Source organism: Euleptes europaea, chromosome 2 (genome assembly GCF_029931775.1).
Source record: "Euleptes europaea isolate rEulEur1 chromosome 2, rEulEur1.hap1, whole genome shotgun sequence".
Taxonomy (NCBI): Eukaryota; Metazoa; Chordata; class Lepidosauria; order Squamata; family Sphaerodactylidae; genus Euleptes; species Euleptes europaea.
Window position 1 is genome coordinate 90843895 of NC_079313.1, and position 12047 is coordinate 90855941.

Below are 12047 nucleotides of genomic sequence, written 5' to 3' on the forward strand. Positions count from 1 at the left end.
CTTCTGATTTAAGAGAGAACCCAGGTACTCAAGTGTTTCCTATTCAAGATGGTGTTCATTGCTGGACCTGGCCTCCAATTGGATAAGCAGGTGGCAACAGTGGCCAGGAGCACCTTTTACCAGCTTCGGATGATGAGACACCTGTGAAAAAGATCTTGCCACTGTGGTTAGGGCTGTTGAAAAAAAATTCAGTAAAGTTCGGCTTCGGCAAAATTCGCCCTTTTTTAATTCGGATCCGCGAAATTTGGCGCGAGATCTGGAGTTCAGGGGAAAATTCGGCCAGGTCTTTGAAGTGCTGGGCGCCGCCTGCCCAGGCGACGTCCACCACTTCAAAGAGTCGGGAAGGGGGCGGGGGTCTTTAAGAGCCCCCCCGCAGGCCTTCACGGGGCTTACATGAAGGCGTGCGGGGGGGCTCTTTAAACAGATCTGCACCTTCCAGCTGGAAGACCTGAGCAAGGCTGTTACAGATAGGACGCTTTGGAGGACATTGATTCATAGGGTCACCATGAGTCAGAAACAACTTGAGAGCACTTCACACACACACACACACAAAATCAGCCATGATGGTGCAGCATAAGGAAGGCATTTAAGTTCATCGGAGTGCTGGGATGGCCTGCTGTGACATCCTCCCACAGAGACTTGGGTGAAGGCATTTCTCGGAATCTTGTCTTCAGCAACCAATGATGTCTAGCCTCCGGCACAGGTTAGAGTGGGCCTGCCAAGCTCCACCAGACTGAAGGAATGTCAACCAGCTTGAAGAGTTCATTTAAGGAAACTTAAGTTTTTAGAAGCACTGTTGCATCCGAGCAGTTAGCAAGTGTACAACCTTGAATCAACAAGAGGGTATGTGCACAACGGAGTTTGACATATGACACTTACCTCACTCACCTGAAGTAGCTTTTGTTTCCTTTACTGCCTTCCAGTTTAATTCTGGAATGTAACTGGCACAAGACTCCTCCTAGATACTTACTTCTGCCTTTCACTCCTGTGCTTACCTGCAGTAATTATTGTCCTCTTGTCAAAAGTGAAGAAACTAAGTAGAGCAAGCCACCTGCTTTATACCCAGCAGCCAGCTCCTAAGAACAGAAAACAAAAGTTTCTGCAGGTATAAATTCTAATGATGCCCTTGGCAGCTTACTGCTTGGTTTAAGTGGCTGAAACAATAGTAGTACTTAGCATTTGTACAGTGTTTTCAGTGTTTATAGAGCTTCACATATTATCATTACAGCAGGCTTAGAACAATAATATTAACCCATTATTGCATAGGGGGGTTACCGTATTATGTATTCCCAGCAATGTATTAAAGAGTTTGAAAATGTTATAAAAAATACTGTTCGCACTTTCTGTGTATTCCCACTGATGTATTAAGAGTTTGAAACTGTTATAAAAAATACTGTTCGCACTTTGTTTGGCCCCTTTAGCTGTGAAGACGTTTTCCAACCATTTTTTATCCTTGGCATCCAAAAACCCTTTTAAAGCGATGTTTTTTATAACATTTCCAAACTCTTGATACATCACTGGGAATACCTAGTGCGGTAACAGCCTATGTTGGCTAGGGCTGATAAATAGTGGCTTGCTTGAGGCCACCAAGTAATTTAATGGCAGAGATGAGATTTAAACCAGCGACCTTCAGATCACAGATTATCCATCTTCTTTGGCACACCAGATTGCTGGGTGGCACTAATAAGGTAGCTACTGAAGATGGTTGGGTAACAGGAGCACTAGAGGCAGTGAAATCTGATTTGTGGCTAGCGCTGTGGAGCCTATGTGCTCTGTTCCTATTCTTAAAATGGTGAGGTTAAGGTCATATTTTAATGGTGAGGTTAAGGTCATATGTCAGTCAGGCCTTGTGGCATACAAGGACAATTGGAGTTTGTAGTAGTGGAGCATGTAAAATATTTAGCCCTTTTGCTGTAACTCTTTGCATTACTATACCTATTTATAACTAGAAAAATACCTTAAGCCCATGCAGATGTCCAAAAGTTTATAATGTGCATATGCAAGGGCTGTACCTGTGTGCACATAGGTTCTTCCATGTGGACTACAGATGTGCATATGCTTCCCTCTATGTGTGCATACTGTACTGAATATTGGCATAGCCCTTTTGGTCTGCTTACATCAGTCTTTGATCTTTGGATAATAAGCAGCTGGGATATGGGAGAAAGTATACAAATTATAGAATAGGAGGTAAACGCTGCTTTGTTGTACAGACTAGCAACACAGCGGCTGTTCCATAACCTAGGACTGCATTCTCCTTTAATCTGCTCAACAAATATCCAACAGACCTGAGACCTTTCACCTTGCACTTGTTAGTAGCCCTGAAAAGGCAGGTTTGAAATAGTTCTGTGCTTAAAATTCAGGGCACATTCTTTTACTTGAATTCCTTTCTCCAGGCACCTGTAATCTTCCAAATTTTCAGCTTTTTATTCCTAAATAGTCTTCTCCTCAAACTTGCTCTGACCATGTTATTTTATCTTTGCATGAGTACAATTGCTTTGACTTCAGTGAAAATACATTGTTAATGCTATATATGGGATGATTCTGTACAGGGATGCAAGATAGGTTTCTTGAGCTATACACATTTCCCCTCCCTGCCCTATAGCTTTTTAAGGAGAATTACTGCTATTAAGAGAGCTCAGTGATCATAGCTTAGAGCTTTTCCCCCAAGTGTAATTGGACATGCTAGGTGTTCAACAGTCTCAATTTTGCCTTGAGTGGGGGTGATGATTTCAATATTGGTGAATGTCTTGGTTGTAGATATTTAGAAATCAGTTTCAGTGTTTGTGTCCTGTGACTCTGTTGGAACTTCAAAAAATATAGAGTTGGAGTCCTGCTGCAAAATAGGTTTTCATAGTTCATGCTAACCTTTGTTATTGATTGCCTCTACAGCTGAGTTGATTCTTTAAGCCCAGATAAGTAAATTGTGTAGCTACCATCTTTTATTGCTGCTCTTGCTGCTTCTCATTGGGCAGACAGTCCAGATTAATTTTCAGCCCTTGTTCTTTAAGCTAACATTGGGTTTAAAGGAGCTTAATGTTTTTGCAAGAGTGGCAGAGCTTTTAGTGTCCTGTGATTGGAACAAACAGGATTGGACCCAACTCTGTTTCCTGGGAACACTGGACAATTTCAAGTCATCTGGCAAGAGTATAAAAGCTGATCCTTTGGGAAATTTAAGTGAAGCACATCAGTATACATCTTATGTATTAATTGATCCTTTAAAAAAAATCGTCAATTACATATATGTGTGTGCGCGCATGTATGTCTTGGCGTGAGGCTTTTGAACTACTATTTGCAAAATCCAGCAACACGCTTTCTGTTGGTGAAGCTTGACAGACTGGAGTAGTAGTAAGGGAAGTGACTCTCGATAGCAGTGCAATGAGGAAATGGTGAGACATCACTAATCGTGACTACAACTGCCTCATGGGCCATTCCTCTGCCAAGTGTTTCAACAAAATTTTGCCACTCCCGAATGGACAGACTGGTGTTACAATTCTGTTTGGACAGAAGAATCACCACAAACCAAGTCTGCAAAAAAGTTAGGACAATAGTTGTGAAAACATTAGAGCAATATAGTTTGGCAACAATGTCACAGAGTATCGATAATAACCCAAGGAACTAATGATGTGAACTCTGAATAAAAAGGCTAGTATGAAAACAAAAACAAAAACAAACGGTTGTATCAGCCCACACAAAATCCAGAACAAGTAACCAAATCCATGTAAGACCTTTCTATTAAAGCCAACCAAAATAACACAAAACATAGTGCAGGTTTCTGAGTTCATCAGAACCATTCATCAGGCAGAAGAAAAAGTCAAACTCTCATATCAGCACAAGTGGTGTTAGATACTGACAAGCTCTAAAGGCTTGTTTAGCAGGGAGGCAACCAGGGTTGTTGCATCTGAATGCAGGGGAAACCGTTATACTTTACAAAAAAAGCATAGATAACAGGAAACATTTTCATTCCCTCTGGTTATGTAGCATCCAGAGTCATTGCCCCTTGCCTCTGGTACTTGTGCTGTGTGTATTACCTGTGTGCCAGCAATTGCTCTGCATAAGTTTGAATTTCAGTATCCGGTAGGGAATTTGGGATGCTGACGATGTATGCTTTTAACTTGTTTTTAAAGCCAACTTCTGTCCCTTCTGAGTGACTGAGAAAATCTCAAAAAGAATGGCAGCAAGGCTTTCAATGGTCTGAGGAAAGGTGCTTCAGTGCTTAAATAGTTCCTGAGAGCCAGCGTGGTGTAGTGGTTAAGAACGGCGGACTCTAATCTGGAGAACCAGGCTTGATTCCCTACTCCTCCACATGAAGCCTGCTGGGTGACTTTGAGCAAGTCACAGTTCTCTCAGAACTCTCTCAGCCCCACCTACCTCCCAAGGAGGGGAAGGGAAGGCGATTGTAAGCTGCTTTGAGATTCCTTATGGTAGAGAAAAGCCAAGTATAGAAACCAACTCTTTTCCTTCTCCATCTCTTCCTCCTCATCAAAATCTGTCAGCATTTTTATACATACTTGATTAGTTCATGCTGGATGCAGAATTAGCCTTTACCTTGGATTTGTGTTCCCTTAGTTCTAGCCAAGCACACTGTAAACAGTGACTGGAACGCTTGAGTCCTGCCTCCGTTAATTGCTTAGTCTTGCTTTTTTCGCAAGCCAGGAATAGAAGCCTGGTATCTCAGATCCTGCTCCTGTGCTTTAATCACTTGCGCCAGCATGAAGCTGGGAAGACTTAATTAAGGACAGTGTGAAGAAGATGCCATTAGAATATGCTGTTGGAAGTGTCAGAACTGTCAGTAAAGGGCAGAGTTTCCCTCTCTGACGATGGGAGCTTTGACTCTTGAAAGCTTATGTCCTGAAAATCTTGTTGGTCTCTAAGGCGTTACTGGACTGAACCTAACTGTCATGCTGTCTCTTGCACATTTTTTCCCTGGTTGAATTGTTGACAATCTGATGTCATCTGTGTCTGAACTGGAAAAAAAAATCTCTGATTTGTTTTAGGACATGGAGGGATCTCAAGAGGTATCTGTGGGCTGGAAGTGTCAAGAATGTGGAGATAATGAATGCTCTAATTTAAAGCAGGAAATGGCAATTAAAAAGAAGTTGCTGGAGTACAGCAATCATTGCTACCTGAGTGGGTATTGTAGCCTCATTGTCATGCTTCTGGCTGTTGAGAAGTATGGCTAGGTGATTGATCTGAGAAAATTTCTAGACCTGGAAGTTTTAAAATTCCAGACCTAGAAGGTTTTTTTTAATTCTCTTATTATGGCCGCCTTGTGTATCCTTGGCTAAGTCATTTACATCTCTTGACCTTCTGTATTGGTATGAGGTTGTGTATTGTGATGGGCATTGATTGCACCAAATTATAAGTAACAGTTTTTTATTGAAGTCTGTCTGTAGCTGTATTTAGATGTCATGAACTGACAAACTAACACAACTAGTATGCTGTAGTGATTGGAGTGTTGGACTAGAACTGGTTCAAATCATCACTTGGCACTGAAGCTCACCAGGTAAGCTTAGGTTAGGCTGAGAGAGAATAACTGGCTCATCTCATAGGAGTTGCAAGACCAACATGTGAGAGGAAAAAGCAATGTACACTGTCCTGAGTTCCTTGAAAGTGGGATAAAACGATTTTGATCAAATCGTATGGGATTGGTTTCCTGTTTCATATCCCAATCAAGATAACAGATAAACTAATGGACTTGAACATTGCATGCTCCAACAAGCTGAAAATGTTCAAAAAACACTGCCTTGTTCCAAACATTTCCCTTGATTTGATTCATCCCATCCCCATAGCCCATAATTGACATTTCCTTTTTCAAAATATTTTATGTGCTACCATTGCTCAAGGAGTGAAAACGATATACCCTGTAACATGGTAAAGCTAATATCTGGAGATCTGAAATATCTGCAAGATGTGTAGAGGAAAAAGTAAAATGTAGTGCTGTGCCCCCTCCCCCGAAGACCTCATGACTAGAGCCTCTTCTGTTGGAAGCACCTATAGCTTCATTGACCTCCATGGTAGTACACTGGTTGACACTGGCTGAAGGCATGTGACCGTTTCAAAAGCTGGAGTGTACCATGCAAAATGCTGACACAACCAGCTTCTTTTCAGCTCGATAAGAACCCCTCTAGGAAAGCAGACAATATGGGTATTGAGCTACCGATAGTCACCAGGGTGTGACTTTGCATGCTGGCACACAATGGTACTTTATCCAGCCAAGTGAAACACAAGTTGCATTTTATCATATTTTAACATCCCATTTCTGTAAAATAATTGATTCCTTGTCTGCAGACTACAGGGATCGCTTTCCCCTGGAGAAAACAGCTGCTTTGGAGGGTGAGCTTTGTCATTATGCCTTGCTGAGGTTGTGCCCTCTCCAGGCTCCACCCTCAAATCTCCAGGAATTTCCCATTCTGGAGTTGACAACCCTAACTGTCAGAATGCTATAGCATGAGAGAGTGGCTGTGCAGTCCGCTGCGAATCTAGCTGAAAGATCGTCCCATAATATAGTAAAAAAAAAAAAAATCGTACAAGGGGAGCCTACTTTATTCCAGCTGCCCTTAGATTGTTTCATTCAAAGGCTATGGCTCAGATGTTGTATGGAACCTTACTGGATTCCTCTATGTCCAGTTATGCCCCACTGGAATGGGTCCAAGCTAAATTTCTTAGAGCAATACTCCAAGTACTATCATGCATACCGAATTCCTGGGTGCGTTTGGAGACGGGGATGTTAAAGGTGGAGACTAGGATTGGTCTCTCCTCCATTTATCTCTGGCTGAAAGTGCTGGAGGCAACTGAAGGCCTTCTGCCATTACTCTTTGGTGATGATTTTAAATTCAGATGGTGGCAACCGACTGAGAGGAGAGTCAAAAGTCTGGGATTCGCCACCCACTTTCTGTCAGAGCACAACGGTGTCCAAGCAAAGCAATTAGATAGGCAGAGGCTCTTTGATATTGAACGTCAAAACAAGCTTGTGACCTCTCCGGCGTTTTTGGCCCCAACCAGCAACAGAAATGTGTTAGCGCCAGCAGAATACCTGTCATTCCTGGAAACCAACCAACAAAGAAGGGCTTTTTCATTAACCAGAAGTGCTGCCCTACCTTCAGCGATTCTAGAAGCCAGATTCAAAAGGTTATTTAGATCAGAATGGGAGTGTCCCTGTAAGTCGGGTGAAGTCGAGTCTATTGTGAACGTTTTCTTCAGATGTTCTTTTTATGAGGAGGCAAGACTTAGACTAATTTCCCCTCTCCCTAATCTAACAAAGGACAGCTCTGAGGAAGGGAGGTTGAGGAATCTCCTATGGGAAGGGTCAGCCCAGACGATGAAACAAGTAGCTAAATTCTGTGCTACAATATACAAAATTCATCAGATAAAGCGGGGCTTGGCAATCTAACCTAAAATGGAGAATGTTATTTTAATCTGAGGTTTTTAGCTAATTTATTTATCTACGAATTATATATCTTATAGTTTTAGATACTGTATCTTTTAATTCTACCTTGTAATTGATATGAATATTTTAATGGCTTTGCCGTATTAATAAATAAAATCTGAATCTAAATCTGGCTCCAGGTGGAGTACCGGGTCAGGTTCAAGGTGCTGGTTTTAATCTTTAAAGCAGTGGTTCCCAACCTTTTTTTGACCAGGGACCACTAGGACTTTTTTGTTCGGTGCAGGGACCCCAAGGTTCAAAATAAAAATTCCGAGAATTTGAAAATAAACTTTAATCATAACTGTTAGTTAAACATTAAACTTAGAATAATATTTGAATATATTTTTTTATAATAGAGAACTTATAATTGTAAATCAATGTGATTTTTGAGCTTGCATCCTTTTTACAAACTGGGCAATTCTGGGGCTAATACTGTTGCTCAGAGTTACACGAATATCATCACTTGCTTTCAATCGATTTCTTGCCATGTTCTTAATTATAAGCAAAGCAGAAAACCCTTGTTCACATAAATAAGTTGTGGAGAAGAGCATAAGACATCGCAAGGCGAATTCCCGAACTGTAGGATATGAAATTGCTTTTTTACACCAGAACTCTTCAAGAGAAACTGATTCAAACGCATCCTTACAGTGCCTATCATTTTGGAATTCAATGAGCTCTTCCTGGATTTCTTCTGCAACCTCTTCAACAGCAATAGCAAAAGGATTGATTCTGTCTAGTTATATTCCGGGAAGTAACGGTGGAATTCATCGACCAGCATTTGCAGATGACTTCTGATGTTATCTTGTATATTTGCAATGATCATGTCATCTTTACTATCATCGACCAGTGCTTTTAATGTCACAAACGCAGAATAATTGTTTTCGCCTACCCATAATTGAAGTTTGCAATTAAAGGCATGCAGTTTATCTTCAAACATAAAAATGTTTCCCACACCTGCTAAATTTGTTTCCAGAACCTTGCAACTGTAAGTTTAGTTTATTCAAATGTGAGAAAATATCCACAAGATAAGCCAAATGCATCTGACTTTTCGAATCAAAAAACAGCTCTAGTAAATCTTTAATTTTCTTCTCGGCTAGAAACAGCTCAACCTCTTTTCTTAGTTCAAATAACCTTCCCAGCATATTGCCTTTTGATAGCCAATAGAAGAGTCTCATGATCGGAGTCCATTTCAGTGCACAGTTTTTTAAAAAGGCGTGTATTTAAGGCGCTGCTTTTAATAACATTGACCACTTTTGTGGCCATTTCCATGGTATTAACAAGGCTTTTAGGAAGAGTCTTGGAAGCTAATGCCTGACGATGTATGATACAATGAGTTGTTATTGCTGAAGGATTCTTCTGTTTTATTAATGTTGCTAGACCGGAGCGTGATCGTAACATGGCTGGAGCGCCATCCGTACAGAAGCCGGTGAGCTTTTCTCACATAATGCTATGTTTCTCAAAATACTCCGCTATTATATTCATGACGTCGATACCTTTTGATGTCATTTCCAGTTTCCGCGAAATCAATAATTCCTCTTTAATAGTGTTGTTGTCGTCTAAAAAGCGGACAAATACGAGGAACTGACTGCAATTAGAAACGTCTGTCGATTCATCACACTGCAAAGCGAAACATGGCGAATGTTTTATTTTCGAAACAAGCTGCTCCTCGATGTCATTTGACATAATTTCAATTCAAGCTTTTACCGTGTTGTTCGATACAGGTATTTCTTGTATTTTCTTTTTGGCTTCCATCCCTAAAACCTCTTCGATGGCTATCATCAAACAAGGTTTGACAAGTGTTTCTCCTATTGTGTGTGGTTGTGTGAGGCTCGCTTGCACCCTCCCCCAGCCTCCCCACCCCTGCATGTTCCTTACTTGTCGCGCGCCGCTCCCGCGAGTCATCACCGCACGCCGCTGCGCTCTGTGCCCGCAAGCCACCGCCATGCCGCCCGCGAAAAAATTAATTTATTATGGGTTTATAACTTTGTTTTGCAGACCCCTGGTTTAGTTCTCATGGACCCCTGGGGGTCCACGGACCCCTGGTTGGGAACCAGTGCTCTAAATCAAGCTTTCAGGCAGCAATCAACCTTAATCATCCACTGGCACAACAATCACAACCCTCTCCCAGCAAACCTCAATTTAAATTCTCAGTTTAGTTAGGCTTCCCAGTGTTTTAAGAAAGGCAAAGTTTAAACTCACCCCTGTCTGTAGTCCATGGATACTGTTCTCCTTACTCTCTTTTTAAAATGTGCTGATGTTCACATGGTTGTGAGCCACTTTGAACTTTTGGGAAATGGCCTTCCTATGTTTTCAGATAAATAAATGCTCACTGCAGTGACTGGGCTCTCATCTTGAAGGGCCTTGGGCAAATCTGTGTACAACTCTCCACACTCTGCTCTGCCAAGGACACCAGCCCCATTTCAAAAAGCAAATGCCTGTGATAGTACTACTAGGCAATTTGCTGTAGGAGGAAGGAGCATCCATAAAACATCTGCAGGATTACTTTGTGGGCCTGTGCAATATCTCTTTAGCATGTAGGAATGTCCTACATGCCAAGATGAGAGAAATTGGTTCTCATGATGGATCAAGGCAGGGGAAGAATGTAAGAGTATGTGTATGGCGGGGTGAGAAATTAATGCAGGTTATGACTGGGTCCTTACTCAAGCAGGACACAGTAGGTTCTGCCCCATGAAAGGTTGTGCCATGGTATATTTGTTAGTCTTTACGGTACCATGGAGCACTCTTGTGTGTGTTTTAAATCTTTTACTTAGATATTGAATCTTTCATAACCAGTCAACAGAAGACTAAATGTGACCTCACTGGATTCTGAAGTTACAGTCTTCACGTAACTTTCATTACTGGTTTTCATATGTTTGTATGAAGCTGTTTTATGCATAGTCTGATGCCTGGACTATCTAGCTCACTGCTGTCTACTCTGACTGGCTGCAGCTCTCCAGAGTCATTACCTTCTACCTGAAATCCTTTCCTAGTTGGTGATTCTCTAATACCAAGCCATGCCTCTTCTTCTTCCTTCCCTCTGGATCCTCTCATGCTACTTATTGCTTGTATGCAGTGCGCTGGACTTCAGTTGAGTGCTGCTCCTCGCTGCGCAGTTGACCTGATGTGTCACTTGGGTATGTCACTTCCCTGCCCTGTGTGCTTATGTTTAAAGTTGGGATAGATTGTGATATTTTTAAAGCATGGGACTGAATGCAAACACTTGCTCCTCACTCTGTTACTATAGCTGTGAGGGGTTAAAGACCACTGCATAGACATTCAGTCCATATTGACAGCAAAGACTGAATGGAATGTCAGGTAGAGGGAGAACAGTCCAACTTGCAGCCATACTGAAAGTGGAATAAGATGACTCCTCCAAGTCCTGGCACTGTAGTCAGTCTGGTGAAAAAGTAGGAGGACAAGCAACCAATTTTGGTCTCTGAGTTCAGCAGTTTGTTCTAGGGGCAGCATTGATGAATGGGATACCTATTGAAGCCCCTGCAGGATTTGGCAGGAAAGCTTTGTTTCCCTTATTTCAAACGGCATGTTGGGCCCCTGAGTGGCAGAGTCCTGCAGGAAGAGAAAAGGTAGCTGGTGAGGCAAGGATACTGTTTTGTGCTTATAATTGCTCTTAGGTGATGAGTAGTGGACACAACAGTTCAGAGTATAGAGCAGGGGTTACCAAAGTGGGTGGTACTGCCCCCTGGGGAGTGGTGGGATTACCTAGGGGGGCACTAAGAGGCAAGGGGTGGCAGGGGGGCACAGGAGGTGGTCCCCTTCAATCACATTGTTCAGTTATTTACTATTGATCAGACTATGGAGTTTAATTCCAGGTGTTTTTAGGATTGCAGCCTTTCGTCTTGTGTCTGTACTCAGTTTGGTGAACAGGGCCATGTATTTGTTCATCTTGCACAATGTTTTGTTGTTACTGTGCTCTGTCTGCGAGTGCTCAGAAGGGATCCATAAACAGGTGTGTGTGCCGAGCAAGATAATCTAAGAAGTCACCTCTTTGGCCAGACAACCACAATAATCTAATGATTATTAACATAACTGCTTGAGCAATCATGCAGGACTAGAAGGCTTGAAATATTTTTTTGGCTGCCTCTCTGTGGCGCTGGCCTTTTGTGCTCTCCATGCTGATGCATCCCTGCTGTGTGCCATACAAAAGCGCTGTCTGGAAAATGACTGTATTTAAAATGACTACACTTTGGTGACAGCCTTTCAGGAGCGTTTGTATCCTATAGTGCTTTTTAGGAGTTAGGCAAATGGTAGGAGTAAACATATTGTGCAGGACTGTGGAGAGTAGACCAAGATTAGTTGCCCATTCAGCTAGAGGTAAATCTGGGTGACTGGCCAGGCCTAGAAAGTGTTGGTTTGTGGCATTCAGAGTAAAGAGTAATCAACAAAGCTAGTCTTTGGGCACAGAATGAAGGATGTGTTTATTAAGGTTTCATTAGCTGACAAACGATAAAGTTAATTGCACTCTGGGATTAGTGAGCAAAAAGATATTGCATGAAAGCAAGGTTACACTATTTTGCTTCTCCACTGACTGCAAAGGCAAAGCTTAATTTTTTCAGAAAAGTCTGCTGAATGTTTCCCTTTCTTCTGTCTATTCACAATCTAA